Source organism: Cricetulus griseus, assembly GCF_003668045.3.
Source record: "Cricetulus griseus strain 17A/GY chromosome 1 unlocalized genomic scaffold, alternate assembly CriGri-PICRH-1.0 chr1_0, whole genome shotgun sequence".
NCBI lineage: Eukaryota > Metazoa > Chordata > Mammalia > Rodentia > Cricetidae > Cricetulus > Cricetulus griseus.
In genome coordinates, this window is record NW_023276806.1 from 268,709,308 (window position 1) to 268,721,811 (window position 12,504).

Here is a 12,504-nt window from a genome sequence, read left to right on the forward strand (position 1 = left end):
CTCTTTTCTAGTTTACAGGGAGCTGTGACCTTTGCATAATAACCCTGTGTAGGTAAGAAAGTGTGATGGTAGTGACTGGGCTGGAGCCAAAAGCTCTGCACAATTGAGAAGATGCGGGTGCCTGGAGGTGATCCAGGAGGTTTCAGGCTGTGCAGAAGAGACTTAAGAGAGGCAACTCATAGAATCCTTGCTCAGTTGCAGACCCCTGTGGATTCCTCCATGGGGAGCTCATCTTTGTGTTTGCTGTTTTAAGGTGTGCGTGCGTGCGTGCGTGCGTGCGTGTGTGCGTGCGTGCGTGTGTGTGTGTGTGTGTGTGTGTGTACATATATCCTATATTGTGTTTGTGCCATGATGTTCTTACACCATGGCACACACATGGAACTCAGTCAGAGGACACCCTGAAGGAATTGTCTCCTTCCACTGTAAGATTCCCAGGGCTCGAACTCAGATAGCCTGTGTCATCAGCAAGTACTGCCATCTCCTGAACCACCTCGTCAGCCCTTGCCTTTCATTGAAAGAAATGTTTGCATCTTATCTGGTATTTCCAGGTGTTAGTGAAGAAGTGTTTCTCATGACATCTCCGTTGACTTACTGCCAGCAACAGGAATCTTCAGTATATTCAATTTTTGAGCAAAATCCATTCATTTGACGATATATACAAATTATATTTAGCAACAATATATTCTTCTGTCATCCAGAATGTAATTTCCAGGATAACTCTTGGAGGTATAAATCCTCGCAGCAGAAGTAATACTGTCACTTTTGTAGACTGTGTGAAATGAATTGCTAAGGACAGTGGGAGCCACTGCGGTAATGAGCAAATCAGTTCACTGGACCAGTTAACTTCAGGTTTTCACCAGCACACTGAGACTGTGAACCACAGTGATAGGGCCCTCAGTGCATCTTCCTAAGTGGGAGACAAAAATGAAATAAAGCCACAAAGTTAAGAAGCTAGAAACAAATAGCTTTCCTGTTTGTGCTTCTCTTGTTATCTTCAAGAAAACCAACATTGGCCTAGAACTTTCTGCCATGAAGTTGTTAGCAGCTTTCAAAAACGTTGGAGGCTGTTTTAAAAGCTTGGTTTTAGATTTTTAAAATGTAAATGTGTATATGTGTTTTGCCTGTGTGGATGTCGGCACGGCACACCTGTTACTTGGTGGGTGCCCACAGAGGTCAGAAGTGGGTGTCAACTTGCCTGGAACTAGAGTTAAAATGGTTGTTAACTACCATATGGGTGCTGGTATTCGAACCAAGGTCCTCTGCAAGACCAAAAAGACTCTTACCACTAAACCATCTCTCCGGCTATAAAGAGAGGGACTTTTTTTTCCACTTGACCTCATCCCCCAAGCAACACGGCGGTGACTCTATGGCTCACGAATTCTATTGTGTGAGGGGATTCTGTATCAAAATGAAAAAGATGTGGCGTTTGAGGTCTCCTTATTGCCAGGTAAAAATAGAAATATGACAGCCAGCAAATGAAGGCAAAGCTGCCTTCTGATTACCCCAGATTCGGTAATATGTGGCTTCCCTATCTAGTGGCATCAGATAGAGGCTTTACTTAGGTTTTTATTTGACTGGCAAGAAATCATAATTCTAATAGTGCATGGGTGATATGAATATGAGAGCAGACATCATCAGCCATTTCCCGTGGGAAGAGTCAAACAGTGAATCTTCTGACTTTGAAGGCCAGCAGTCTTTGTTGGAACAAGCCACCTCCATTACTTCGAGAGATGGGTTGCAAACAATTGCCCAGAGTAGGTTGGCTGTGCTGCAATAAAACTTTATTGACATACGGAAGCATCAGACTGAGTGTGGCCAGCGGGCTTTTACTTTGCCAGACCCCGGTCTGTATAAAAAGGCTGAACTTCAGAAGAAAGAGATTTGCCTACATCCATCTTAAGCTTTCAAGAGTATTCCTTCTTTACAAAACCACAGTTGTTGTTTTTTTTTCTTAGTGGTTTATAAAGACTTCAGGGAAATTACATACGTGTGCATATATAATGTGTGTATGTGATTCATGCCTTTAGCAAATAAAAATCTCAGAATCACTTTTAAAGAACCACAGTGCTTTAAAATTTTCATTTTGACAGTTGTGTTGATGTTACTGTCTTTCAAATAATCAATATTTTTACCCGGAGAAAAACTACACAGCTGGTTGCCATGTGATAGCAGGATAAAATCAGACCTTCTGGGACAAGGGAGTCGAACTCTGTAACAAATCTAATTACAGGACAGCCTGTGGTTCTGAAGGGTGACACTGGTATTCTCTAACCCTCATCCTAGCCAGTCAAAAGCCAAGCTATTTAAAGACTCAGAGGCTCATGTAATGCTTTTCAATTCAAACTGGATTTCCAGGCAGCGGGGTCCCCACTTAACATCCCCAGAGACAGTAATAGCATAATAATAGCATAGGACACTTGACACCTTTATGTAACTAGAGGGGGCTCAGAGACCAATGGCCAGCAAATGGCTCTGGCTTTGCTGCCACTGTTGGTGATCCCAAATGATCCCAGTGACAGGGGTCTCTAGTTTGTGCCTTTCATTTCTATGTTCTACCCCTTAAGATCTTGTCAATACATGTGAGCCAAAGTGCCTTCCTTTAGTTCAAAGACAACAGAGCTTTATTTACCTGATAAATGCTCCCAGGAACAATTCTTTAGACAATTAAGGATGGCTATCAATCGTTTAGGAGGAATTGTCTTTCAAGTTCAATGTCACTCATTCTTTCAAATCGCCTTATAATTGATAAAAAGCATCTCTGCTCTGGACATGGACCGGTTTGGGATCTCCAGTATCAATGAAGAACATGTATTGGGTAGAAGTGAGCAAGGGAGGCCACACCCCATAGGAGAGGTAGATGTCATGCCCAAACTACCAAGAAACTCTGTAACAAAATGCAGATTGAGGACTCTAGGTTTTTTTTTTTTTTTTTTTTTTTTTTTTGAATTGGAAGACCTCATTTTCTGTTTGTAATATATTTTAAATTTTGGCTGCTAATTTTTTTAAAATGCTTGAATACTCTCTAAGCCTAATGAGACACATCTGTGGGCCAGATTTGTCTTATGGGAGGCTAATTCCTGACCTTAGGTTTGGAGTCTTCTTACCATCATGGTTGACATATTTTGTACACATTGCAATTTAATCAGTGGTAACTTGAGGACTGTTAACTATGGGGGGTGAGGAGCAATTCTTTAACTGTGAGGCAAACAGCGTAACTTCACCAGAGAAGCTACAAAGGTCAACATTACTATATAATCTAAACTTAGGTCATAAGAGAGACGAGGTTAAGTTTTAACTTTTTTTTAACCATGTAAACTCGAAAAGCAGAGACACGTGTTAATGGTTGATGTGACAGGTTGACAAGAAAACATATTACTCTTGTCTAGAAGCGGTCTCCCCCAAACGGGAAAAAAAACAGTTAGAGGAATAGAATGTAAAACCGTCACCAGACCATATGTTTGTGATATAACATGGAGCGTTTTCTTGCCAGTGTATCACATCACTGTGGCAAACTGCCACTGACTTCCCTCTCTGCCATCAAAGAGGGAAAGAGATTCAGCAGACATTCTTAGGATAAATTATATTAATGTTTTATTGTAAGTATTTAACTCATAAAATATATTCCTGGCAGTGCCACTCACTGAACCACGGGGATATTGTTCTGTCAATCATGAGCCTGCTTTCTCCTTGGCTTCAGGAAGATGGATCTGGAATGTATTTCTATTGCTTCGCTTCCTGCCTGTATCGCACAGCCTGATTTTTAAGTCGGTTTGCTCTCTCTTCACTACTTCCTCCAGAGTCAGAAAGGCCAGAATAAGCACCAGCCAGCACCCCTGAGAGTGGCCCTGACAATGACTACAGACCTCATCTACCAGCAGATTGTCCAAAGCAAGAACCATTAGGAGGAAGCAGTAATGAGAGGAACGAGAAGGAATTCTGCAAACTCCACTAAGCGCATGTCAGGGGAGATTCTGTAGAGTTCGAGGGGCCAGTGGGCAGACTTGCAGCTGGAGGTCATTCCTGTGAAGGCAAATCCTCCTTACCCATATCTAATTGCCAACTGTTCCCCAGGGAAGGGTGGCCCTGAATGGCCAAAACTGATTGATGCCAGGAAAGTTTCTTTGTTCAAAATGGACAGCTCATAGATCTCTCTGTCTCTCTGTCTCTGTCTCTCTCTGTGTGTATGTGTGTATGTGTGTGTGTCTGTGTGTGTGCTGTGTGTGTCTGTGTGTATATTTGTGTATGTGTGCCTGTGTGTATGCATGTGTGTGTGTGTGTGTGTCTGTCTGTACCGTGTATCTGTGCATATATATGTGTGTGTGTATGTGTGCTATGTGTGTGCATTGTGTGTCTGTGGGTACATATGTGTAGGTGTGCCTATGCATCTGTGTGCCTGTGTGTATGTGAGTGTTGGAGGATGGAGATACAGGTTAGATTTGTAGAATATCTTATGTACTATAATCCACTAGTTTCAAAAGAGCTTCCTCTTTAAAGTTCAAATAATGACCTTAAAAATATTTCCTGGAGCTGGGCGTTGGTGGTGCATGCCTTTAATCCCAGCACTCGGGAGGCAGAGGCAGGAAGATATCTATGAGTTCGAGGCCAACCTGGTCTCCAGAGTGAGTACCAGGATAGGCTCCAAAGCTACACAGAGAAACCCTGTCTCAAAAAACCAAAAAAATATTTCCTGGAAACAAAACTCCAAATACCCAAGGCCATCTTATTAAATTAAAACCTTGATGCATTTTCTAGACGTATCACAAAGCTGTTTCTGACAAATATATAGATTGTGTTGTAGAGACAAGCATATTTTAGAATCTAGATTGTTTATTATGGATAGGATTTGTGGCATATATATATATATATATATGGATATGCATGCATATAAGTACAACATATGCATATATGATATATGACTATATGTATATATAACTTAGGAAAACTATTTCACCTCAGCTAGTAAGTTGAAAAATCACATATGCAAAGACTTGAGTCATCTGCCGCTTCCCAACACAGAAACCAGGTCAATAGCATTTATAGTCACTATGGATGGTACACCTGCCAGCTGGAACCTGGATAAATAACACAGAAAATGAAACTTGGAAAGAAAAATGCATATATTTTTGTGTTATGCTAACTTTCTCAGAATATTTAAATCAGTTGTGAAAAATAAACAAGCAAAATTCACACAGATTAAAAAGATAGAAATTGCCTGCACTTTCATTCTTTTTATAATAAGAAGTCCCGTGACTCCATACAACTTCACTTTCTCTGAGTTTTTCCCATTGTTTGTTGTAAGATGCAGTTCCTCAGAGTTTTGGTTATGGTCACCAACAAGTGTATTTGAACTGATGAACTATAATGTGAGGTGCAGACATCTCAACAATGCTGTTATCTGAAGACAGCATTAAAGCAGGATATATCTTCTGTCTTCTTAAGTCCACCAATGCCCAGAGCTCCTGATCTCCATCCTGTTCAGGAAGTTATTCTCCTGAGTGAACATGCCTTGAAAATCTTAGCACACACAGCCACCTGCACGGGCAGTCTGATGGGAGAAGTAGCAGCTTGTCTAGGTATTTCTCTGTAATGGATGCATCTTATTCCACAGTGCCTTATATAGAATAAACCATGACATTTTCTATCTCATGTGCTTTCACAAAGCATGATGGATAAACAGCAGTATCATTTATGATCTTGATATCAGTGCCCTTTGCCTCTAAAGTTTAGAGAAATGGGCAGTGTACATGTGTCTTAATAATGTGTGTATATAGAATATATAAATTCTGTCTCTCTATATAAACAATTTATTTTTATTTTTTATCTATGTGTCCGTGTGCGTGCATGCCATCTGTGTAGGTGCCTGAAGAGCCCAGAAGAGGGCATCAGAGCTGGAGTTAAAGGTAGTTGTGAATCATCTAAGATGGGTGCTGGGAACCAACACTGGATCTTTTTAAAAAGCTGTTAAGTATGCTTTACAGATGAGCCATCTCTCCGGCCCAAGTTACACATATTTAGAAGTAAGGCATAAACTTTTCTTAGTGAAAGAGTGTTAGGAGAATCAATAGATAAGGTCTAGACTAGCAGAAGCAACTGAAAATGATTTATGTGGCCAAGGATTATGCCTATAATATGTAAATCACTCTCAATCCATAAGAATGCAAAATTCAAACAATTTAAATAGAAAATGGGCAAAAGACTGGAAGATATAATTCACCGAAACAGGACAAAGAAAGTTCCACACCTGGCGTGCCAACAAAGCAGGTGAAAATATACTCAGCATCACTATCAGGAAGATGCAAATGAAGCCACAGTCAGACATGCCAAATTAGAATACAGAGCTCCAAATGTCATCAAAATGAGGCTGGAAATCTAAATCTCCAATAGTGTTGATTGAATGTCCGACCTGAAAGCCCCTCTGAGAAATAGTTCAGTTGTTTATACATTTATCTTCCCAAACTGGAAATAATCAAAATGTTCTTTAACAGGTCAATATTAAAGCAAAATATGAAATAATCATCCTATGGAATAATGCTTAATGGGGAAGAAGAATGGACTGGATGCCTGTGTCAACTTGGAAGAGTCTAAAAGTCAATACATGCAAGGAAAAGCGGAAGTCCCCCAAAGGTTTACTATTGCATGATTCTATTTCTAGAAGATGTTTGTGCTTGCTAGGGATTAGAGATTTTGGGTGTAATATGGAAAGGAGCAACACAAAGGGGATCTTGTAATGACTGGGTGTCTTGTAATGTTGTGTCTTGATTGTTGTACTGGAGATGACATGGAATGACCATGCACACATTGGTCGGATGGCAGCTGGCTCCCATGGACTTTCCTGTTCCGTGCTCCTGGAGTCCTGTATTTATGTGTAATCTCAGTTGTGACTGCAGGTTCAATACCTGTTTTTCTCTACTGAAGTGCAGCCTCTCTACGTGTAGGAGCCCCATGGGTCTTCTTTCTGAACCTTTAGGATTTGCCCTCAAAGCAAACTGGAATGAAGTTTTCTGTCTCACTTTTAGGACAGAAATAGCTTACATCTTTGAAAGTGAGTATTTCCCAAACAATTGTGAATGTGTCATCTACCAAGATGTCCCTTTTTTTGTTTTTAAAGTATTTAGGAGACTAGAGAGATGGCCCATTGGTTAAAAGCACTTGTTGATTTTGTCAAGGACCTAGGTTTCGTTCCCAGCTCCCACTTCAGGCAGCTCACAACTGTCTATACCTCAAGTTCTGGGGAATCAAATGCCCTCTTCTGACCTCACTGGGCACCCACATGTGTGTGCACAGACCCACACATATATACACATAAATTAACACTAAAACCCAAATCTTTAAATAGCTCATGTGCTATTTTAAAAGGCACTAATATTCTGAATTTAAATGAAGAACATAAGTGGCCTCTGACTGTGTCAGTAGGGACCACGTACAGATGGTGTAACCACTGTGTAAGCTACTGCATTTTGTACTGGCTGGTATGGCTTTTTTTTTTTTTTACAAAGTGAGACTACTTCGCAATTTCAAGTCTGAACTCTGCCTCATGCTCTGTGTTACAAAATGCAAAACATAGAAGTACCACTCAGCAACTCACCAACAACTACAGTGATGATTGTGACGCATATCATAATATTGTTACGAGAAACATAATTATTCGAACAGACAATTTGTAGAAGAGAAGGGACCTCAGAGCCCTTGTGTTGTCAATCTGGCCTCTCTCTTAATCAGGGATAATAATAATAAAAGTACCCTCCATCTTCAGTCAGCTTGTCAACATGGCAATATTTATGGATGGCTGTATGTAACAATGCATTTCCATGCAGATGGATTAAGATTGAAGAGCAGCTGTAGACAGCTGCTCACTAAGTGAGGGAAGAAAATGAATTTGAACAAAGCCACTTATGAAACCCTAATTTATTAGCAGAGTAACAGAAGAGGAGCTTCTGCATAGTAACTGAGAGAAAGAGAGAGAGTGAGAGCGAGAGAGAGAGAGAGAGAGAGAGAGAAGAGAGAGAGAGAGAGAGAGAGAGGTGACAAAGATAATAGAGGAAATAACACAATGTATGGCTTGTATGTTCTGTAGAATTGCAAGGTCAACAGTCATAAGAACTCATGTCTAATCCTCTATTAGTTAATTACATTTAACAAAGCATTTGCCATCAATCTGTACACTGAGGTTGATTGACAGTCTGTCCTATTCCTGCTCCATTCATATGTAGAAACACAAAAGTCTTGCTCTCTTCTCTGTTATACTTAATACAGTGATTGCACACATGCACATACTCACTACACAAATACAACACACATTTGCACGCACATATGTTACACACACAAAACACTACATATATCCACACATACACAATGCACACATGTACACATGCAATGCACATGTGTGCATCACACAGACACATGTGTTGCAGAATATTTGTTTACACTTGCAAAGCTGTGTCACTCTCATTGGTTTAACAAAAAGTTTAATGGCCAATAGCTAGGTAGAAGAGAATATGTGGGATTTCTGGAGAGAGAGGTCTCTGGGGAAAAAAAAGAGGCACATGGATTATGCTACCAAGAGATGCCAACAGGATGCAGAACTAGTCAGACATACATATGGGGCAGAGGAGAGGTAGTGGAGCCATGCAATAGAACACAGATTAGTAGAAACAGGTTAATTTGAGTTATAAGAGGTAGATGGGAGCTGGGCTTTGGTGGCACTTGGGAGGCAGAGGCAGGCAGATCTCTGTGAGTTCAAGGCCAGCCTGGTCTCTAGAGCAAGTGCCAGGATAGGCTCCAAAGATACACAGAGAAACCCTGTCTCGAAAAACAAAAAACAACAACAACAAAAAAGAGGTAGATGGGGACAAACCTAAGGTAATGGCCAAACGTTCATAATTAATAATAAAAAGTCCCTGCATCTTTACTTGGGGGCTAGTGGTCACAACAAGCAAGTACTACTACTATTACTACTACTGTTGTTACTACTACAACACAAATGCACACACATACACACACACACAGACACACACACACCACATTTTGTTAAATGCTTTCTGGTGTGGCCCTGTGGTATTTTGAATAGAAACGACCCCCATGGGCTCACATACTTGAATTCTTGGCATTAGGAAGTGGCACTGCTTGACAGGGATTAGGAAGTGTGGTATCATTGAAGGGAATGTGTCACTGGGGATGGGCTTTGGGGTTTCAGAAGTCCAAGCCAGGCCCAGTGCCTTTTTCTCTTCCTGTTTCTGTGGGTCAGGGTGTAGAACTCTCAATTTCTCCAGCACCAAGTCTGCCTACAGGCTGCCATGCTTCCCACCATGTTGGTGATGCACTAAGTGTCTGCACCAAGCCCCAATTAAATGCTGTCCTTTGTAAGAGTTTCTGTAGTCATAGTGTCTCTTCACAAATAGATTCGTAGCCAGTCCAAGATTAGATAAAGCAGACAGTTTCCATACACAACAAAATGCCTGGCATGAAGATTCCTCATGTTTTTAAGTTGATTTGTTTCCTTCCATTACAAAGCTACCACATGACCAAGGAAGCCGATGACAACATCACATCTCTGGCTTCTATTTCTTCCACCACTGATGTGATGTATGCAAGAATCTGCCCGTAGCAGAGATCCATGATCATGATGCCCAAAGTTGGGACACATACATCGAAAGCAAACCAAACCCACTGAGAAGGTTCTTGACAGTTAAATGGTCCCATACAGCAGAATACTTGCCAATAAAAACCATCCTCTGCTATCACATGTTAACAGCTTTCGTGAATCTCAAATTTATGACACTGCACACAGGAAGGGAGACTCTAAGACTACACACTATTTGACCCCATGCATGGAATTCTAGAAAAAGATAAGCTTAACCCACAGAAATGTGGAGATGACTGGCATCTGTGAGGGTGGGAGGCGGGGAACTCCCCAGACCTGGGGAGTTATGGTGGCTTTTTATCTTGTCCATGATTATTGCTCATAGCTCAGAGTGCTCAATGAAGTCTGGTTTATTTACTGCATATAAATGATCACTAATACATCTAAGGCTCATTTGGTCAAGTTTTGATAAATACTATGTACTGTAGTCTCTTCTCAAAAATGTGTTAGCCAAGTAACCATAGCTTCTGTGATTTCATGTGTGTAATAGCCATGTCACATCCAGAGGACAGTATTTTATGGCTCTCCTCTCCATCCTACAACTCTTACATTCTTTTCAACTCCTAGGATGTTCCTTGAACCTGGAGGTTTGGTATGTGTGTTGAGAAGGTGTTGGGGGAGGGGGATGCCTGAAACCCTCAGCTGAGGAAGTCTGGAAGTTGGTGGCTTCTGGGGGAGGGAAAGTCACTTTTCTTTGGGGGAGAGGAACTATTATTAAATTGCTCATGCTCCAGCAGAAAAACCTATACCCAAGCACATACAGGTAGGACTAATCAGAATGTGGAATATTAAAAAATAAGCATGTGAAATTGAGAGGGAGAGAGATGTATTGAGTTGGGAACTTATGGCAAATAAGGATGGAGGAAGCGGGGTAGATATGATCGTTATATAGCACACACATATGTGAAATTTTTAATGAACAGAGTAGTAATAACCGTAACAGTAAATATGCTATCTGTCCATTAAAAGTCTCATTAAGGCAGCTGAACAGACTTCGGATGGTTTTTGAAAGAAGTCATCCTACAGTGTAGAACATTAATGAATTATATCTTCACACAGTCCGCAGTCTACATCACTTCTAACTATCCTTGTGAAAGAAGATCTGGTCACTGTATGGAATTCATCATCTCCGTGACCATGAGTAGGAGACTTAAAGGTCTTTTTACGGCAATTTCCTCACCTGAAAAATGCTGGAAAATGGCATGTTAGTTCCTCCTCTGAGCGGTGCTGCGGATGACATGAGGTAATGTTTGCAAGATACTGACAGGAGTGCCTGGAACAATGTAACAACTCTCCATTGCTGGCTTCTGCTGGAACACATTTGGGAAATCAAGCCTTTCTTCAATCATCCACTCAAGCTGGTGGAATCATGGTGAATATGACAGTCTCATATACATCCGAGAAAGAGAGGAAAATGAGCTACATTTCCTAAAGAAGCTGTTAAGGTGACCGCTGCGTGAAACACACATAATGATGTGATAGAGAGAAAATCCGCCCTGATCAGATGCTCAGATCTGAGGTATCACTGCTGCCTGTGTGACTTGGGAGTCAGACTGAACTTCTAACTTCATCTTTCTCTCAAACACAACAAGGTTGACAGGGAAAGGAAGTACATTAGTGATTGCCAGAGCTGGTAAGAGAGAGGTGTGGTGAGTGGGTTTGGGGTCTTTGGAAGGGGAAAGTGGAGATTGGGGGTTAGATGGCCAGAGACTACAACATTGTGAACACATTAGACACTACTACATAGTGTACTGCAAAGTGATGAAATGGTGAATCCTAGTGTCTTTTATCACAATAAAAACACAAGATAGTTGTACTAGATGAAACGAAGATCTGTAGTTCAATCATTAATTCACTACCTTTTTATTGGATTTCTGTTGTATGTAAAGCAATGTAGTACTCTGCTGTGAGGAACAGCAATGAACAGAAAAGTTGCATGGTGTTTTGCAGCTCATGGTCTTGAAGTTCTTTCCCCAGTGTGGTGGAGCTATGATGCTGCTCTTAGAGATGGGACCCAGTAATAAAAGTTTAGGACTCTGTGCTGGGATTAATGTGGTTCTCAGTTCTTGTTGCTCTCTATGAATTCTTTGAAAAAGGTGAAGGTTGAATCCCCAATTCCCTGATCATTCCCATCTCACTGGATGGATATTCTCTGTCTCTTTTGGGCACTTCCACCAGATGTCATCTGCCATGGTGTTATGTAGCTGAAAGTTCTGTCCCAGAGGCCAAGCAGATGTTTGGACTTTCTGACCCTAGAACAAGAAGGAAAATAATTTCTATGTTTGTAAAGTATCCATTCTCAAGGGCTTTTGGTATGATAACAAGAAACTGACTCACAGACTCTGTCTTAGTTAGGGTGTTCTATGGCCATGAAGAGACACCATGACCATGGCAACTCTTACAAAAGGGAAACATTTAACTGGTGCTGGCTTACAGTTTCAGAAGTGTAGTTCATTATCATCATGGTGGGAAGATGGCCTTATGCAGGCAGGCATGGTGCTGGAGAAGGAGCTGAGAATTCTACATCTTTATCTGAAGGCAGCAGAAGGAGACAACTAAACTGAGCCTCCAGCTCCTCAAAGCCCACCAACATAGTGACACTCTTCTTCCAACAAGGCCACAGCTACTCCAAGAAGGCCATACCTCCTAATAGTGACTTCCTTATGGGCCAAACATTCAAACACATGAGTCTATGGTGGCTATTTCTATTCAAACCACCATTGACTACCTAACCTTATAAAAATCAAATTCTATGAGATTTACATTCTCTTGATGTTTGTAGTTTGAGACATCAGGGTGCTTCTCTTTAAATCAGTGAATAGCTTTAGAGGTTACAGAGCAAATTGTTTGGTCAAGGATTATTA